We start from the raw sequence: 5,000 nt of genomic DNA, 5'->3' as shown, positions 1-5,000 counted from the left end.
CCACCGATAGCTCCGGAACGCCCGGACCCATTGGCCCGCGGCACCGGTGGCTGCTAGAGGGCCTCCGGCGCCGTCAGCCGGGGTACGTCCCAGGCCGGCCGGACGGCGGGCAGCCGGAGGCAACGGCCTGGAACGGAGCCAGACTTGAGTCGTTCCGTGTGCCGTGGGCAAAAAGGCAGGGCTGCGGGTCAGCGCAGTTTGGCAAACCTAGCCGCAAGTGCGGGAAGGGCGGAGGAGCACACGGACGCCGCCTTCCCAAACTGAGCCCAAAGTGCCCAGGCATGCCCCCTTGATCTCGCCTAATCAGTGAGCCCAAAATAATTTCAGAGTGTGGAAACCTGATCCAAAAAGGTCGAAAAGAACGGCCAGAGATCAAGTCCGAAAGGGGAAATCAGTAACAAGCAAGCAGAGTAATCATTAACCAAAAAGCGCAAAATTATGTTAAAAGTGTGAAATCATTAACCAAAAAGTCGAAAATAATGTCCAGAGACCAAGTCCGAAAGTACAAATAATTAACCAGTAAGCAGAGTCATCATTAACCAAAAATCGCAAAAGTAAGTAAAAAGTGTGAAATCATTAACCAAAAATCGCAAAAGTAAGTAAAAAGTGTGAAATCATTAACCAAAAACTCGAAAATAATGTCCAGAGACTAAGTCCGAAAGGGCAAATGGTTAACCAGTAAGCAGAGTAATCATTAACCAAAATCGCAAAAGTAAGTAAGAAGTGTGAAATCATTAACCAAAAATCGCAAAAGTAAGTAAAAAGTGTGAAATCATTAACCAAAAACTCGAAAATAATGTCCAGAGACCAAGTCCGAAAGGGCAAATGGTTAACCAGTAAGCAGAGTAATCATTAACCAAAAAGGGCAAAAGTAAGTAAAAAGTATGAAATCATTAACCAAAAAGCACAAAATTAAGTTAAAAGTGTGAAATCATTAACCAAAAAGTCGAAAATAATCTCCAGAGACTAAGTGCGAAAGGGCAAATGGTTAACCAGTAAGCAGAGTCATCATTAACCAAAAATCGCAAAAGTAAGTAAAAAGTGTGAAATCATTAACCAAAAACCCGAAAATAATGTCCAGAGACTAAGTCCAAAAGGGCAAATGGTTAACCAGTAAGCAGAGTAATCATTAACCAAAAATCGCAAAAGTAAGTAAAAAGTGTGAAATCATTAACCAAAAACTCGAAAATAATCTCCAGAGACTAAGTCCGAAAGGGCAAATGGTTAACCAGTAAGCAGAGTAATCATTAACCAAAAGGCGCAAAAGTAAGTAAAAAGTATGAAATCATTAACCAAAAAGCGCAAAAATATGTTAAAAGTGTGAAATCATTAACCAAAAAGTCGAAAATAATGTGCAGAGACTAAGTCCGAAAGGGCAAATGGTTAACCAGTAAGCAGAGTAATCATTAACCAAAAAGCGCAAAAATATGTTAAAAGTGTGAAATCATTAACCAAAAACTCGAAAATAATGTGCAGAGACTAAGTCCGAAAGGGCAAATGGTTAACCAGTAAGCAGAGTAATCATTAACCAAAAATCGCAAAAGTAAGTAAAAAGTGTGAAATCATTAACCAAAAACTCGAAAATAATCTCCAGAGACTAAGTCCGAAAGGGCAAATGGTTAACCAGTAAGCAGAGTAATCATTAACCAAAAGGCGCAAAAGTAAGTAAAAAGTATGAAATCATTAACACAAAAAGCGCAAAAATATGTTAAAAGTGTGAAATCATTAACCAAAAAGTCGAAAATAATGTGCAGAGACTAAGTCCGAAAGGGCAAATGGTTAACCAGTAAGCAGAGTAATCATTAACCAAAAAGCGCAAAAATATGTTAAAAGTGTGAAATCATTAACCAAAAACTCGAAAATAATGTGCAGAGACTAAGTCCGAAAGGGCAAATGGTTAACCAGTAAGCAGAGTAATCATTAACCAAAAAGCTTAAAAATATGTTAAAGTGTGAAATCATTAACCAAAAACTCGAAAATAATCTCCAGAGACTAAGTCCGAAAGGGCAAATGGTTAACCAGTAAGCAGAGTAATCATTAACCAAAAAGGGCAAAAGTAAGTAAAAAGTATGAAATCATTAACCAAAAAGCACAAAATTAAGTTAAAAGTGTGAAATCATTAACCAAAAACTCGAAAATAATGTGCAGAGACTAAGTCCGAAAGGGCAAATGGTTAACCAGTAAGCAGAGTAATCATTAACCAAAAAGCGCAAAATTATGTTAAAAGTGTGAAATCATTAACCAAAAACTCGAAATAATGTCCAGAGACCAAGTCCGAAAGTACAAATAATTAACCAGTAAGCAGAGTCATCATTAACCAAAAATCGCAAAAGTAAGTAAAAAGTGTGAAATCATTAACCAAAAATCGCAAAAGTAAGTAAAAAGTGTGAAATCATTAACCAAAAACTCGAAAATAATGTCCAGAGACTAAGTCCGAAAGGGCAAATGGTTAACCAGTAAGCAGAGTAATCATTAACCAAAATGCGCAAAAGTAAGTAAAAAGTGTGAAATCATTAACCAAAAATCGCAAAAGTAAGTAAAAAGTGTGAAATCATTAACCAAAAACTCGAAAATAATCTCCAGAGACTAAGTCCGAAAGGGCAAATAATTAACCAGTAAGCAGAGTAATCATTAACCAAAAAGCGCAAAAATATGTTAAAAGTGTGAAATCATTAACCAAAAACTCGAAAATAATGTCCAGAGACTAAGTCCGAAAGGGCAAATAATTAACCAGTAAGCAGAGTAATCATTAACCAAAAAGCGCAAAAGTAAGTAAAAAGTGTGAAATCATTAACCAAAAAGTCGAAAATAATGCCCAGAGACTAAGTCCGAAAGGGCAAATGGTTAACCAGAAAATCCGTCGAATAATGTCCAGAGACTAAGTCCGAAAGGGCAAATGGTTAACCAGTGGAAGGGCGATCAAGCGGAAAAATTTGCCCCGGTTACCCGGGATGGAGTTCCAGAGGTCCGGCCAGAGTTGTCAAATTCGTCCCGCTGATCGGACGCTTGTCATTCGGGTGGCTGGGGGTTGGCGGGGTATCTGCACAGTAGTAGGAGGTGGCAAGTCGGGACTTGGACGTTTATTCCAAGAGTCCACCCGAGCCTCCAGGTCTGCAGAGACCGACCCTAGCTGCCGCCCAACCGACTTTTAAGCCTTTTTCGGATGGGGATTTTTTCCCCATTTTCGTCCATTTTTCGGGTTTTCTGTCGGGCTTAATAGGCGGCAGCCTGACCCCCGGCCGAGGCGGGGGGCGCACTCTCCCTTGCGTAAGGGTCCGGATTTGCCCCGGAAAGTGCCCCCGACGGCCTCCCGACCCGGGTGCCTGCAGGGCGGGGGAAAGGGTAGTCCCAGCCGCAGGAAATCATTAACCAAAAGACTTAGCCGTCGGGGCAGAGGCTAAGACCCGGGCTGGTGAAATCATTAACCAAAAGGAATGCACCCTTTTCCGAAAGTGCAGGCCGAAATAAGGCGAGCCTTGGGCCGGGAAGGCCAAAACCCCCAACTCATGGAAGTGTATGGGGTCGGACTCGGCGACTTTCCCGGGCCCCGAGTTGACCTTTCCCCACGGGGGCGGTCAAGTTGCTCCCGCCAAGAGGGCACGTTGCATTTGCTGCCGCTCTAGTCCCCGGGCTAGTTAATCAGTTGCCGTCGGAAGTCCCGATGCCGAAATGAAAAATGGCCGTTGCGGCGATTTGGCGCCTCATTTTCGGAAGGACTACCGGCAGGCAACCCGCCGAATTGACACTTGCGATTCGGGTGGCTGGGGGTTGGCGGGGTACCCGGAGATTTTCGGGAACTCGATTTTCAGAACTTTTGCTGGCAGCGGTTGCACTTGCAAAGTGGCCGAAGAAGTGCTCCCTCAAGGAAGGACCTTCTTTTGAAATAAAAGACCTTCCGAAGAGTGCCTGGAAGTCATTTATGAGCATTTAAGGGTAAATCTGGCGGACTTTCCATGCTCTGTTGCCGGCTCTGAAATATCGCACAGTTGGGTCTAGGCCGGTAGACTGGCTGTGAAAACAGACAAAGTGTTTTGGCGAGCGAGAGAAAACAAGGCCTTGGAACAGATTGGGGGGTGCGGAGGCACACCACACCCACAGGAAAAGAATTAATAAAAAAAAAACCAAAGTCTTATGACATGTCTGTTGGTACAGTGAGAAAAGCAAAGAAGGGAGGCTGCGATGGCAGAGCAAAGCCGACCTTCATACAGATATACATGTCAAAGAAAGAAACTATGCCCGCAAAAGACTTGGTGCGAAATAACAAGGCTCCTTGTGAACGGTTATCTTTGTCTGTCAGGCGCAGATTGTGGCGGCGTCGCCTGGTTTCCTTGGGTTGCACTACATGTATGTCCTATTCTCAAACGAAAAGTGCGTGCCCAGAATTTTGTCCAAGTTAGGCGACGCACGCCGGCTGGCATCACCTCTCCGTGCGAGCGCCGAAAAGCTTTGTCGACCTGTTTGGCTACGCTGGTCGCGGTTGCTCCTTACAGTGATGGGGACGGAAAACCGATGCGAGTTGACCAGGCGACGTCAACCAAGTTGTGCATGCTTTTCTCCCCCCCCCCGCCGCCGCCAACCCCACACTGTGTGAAAGGAAAAAAAGTGCGTGCCCAGGTCACTCGATCGATACGGCGAGGACTGTCCGACGTTGGAGGGCCCAGGCGGGCTAGCATTTATTTGCTGGTGTTTCAGGCTCAGCGGTTACCTCCCGTTTCTGTCCCTTGTGTCAGACGGACATTCCTCTCGAGAGTTTGGCCACTTGGTCGGCGGCGTGCTAGGTAGATTACTCGTTGTGCGCCGTCTCCTGTGTGCCGATCTCTGTGCTGTTCGTGTGAGGCCGAGACGTCCCACTGGTCGCTACCGCAGTGGTCCGATTGTGAAGCTCCGGAGCGGGGCGTCCCGTTCCGGCCAGCTCGAGCACTCGATTTCTCTAGCACCAGAGCAAGGGCACACGCGCGGTGTGTGTGTGTATGCTTTGTATTTGTCGGTTACCGGTTTTT

This window comes from Heterodontus francisci, unplaced genomic scaffold, assembly GCF_036365525.1.
Source record: "Heterodontus francisci isolate sHetFra1 unplaced genomic scaffold, sHetFra1.hap1 HAP1_SCAFFOLD_1974, whole genome shotgun sequence".
Taxonomy (NCBI): domain Eukaryota; kingdom Metazoa; phylum Chordata; class Chondrichthyes; order Heterodontiformes; family Heterodontidae; genus Heterodontus; species Heterodontus francisci.
This window is presented reverse-complemented; position numbering follows the sequence as displayed.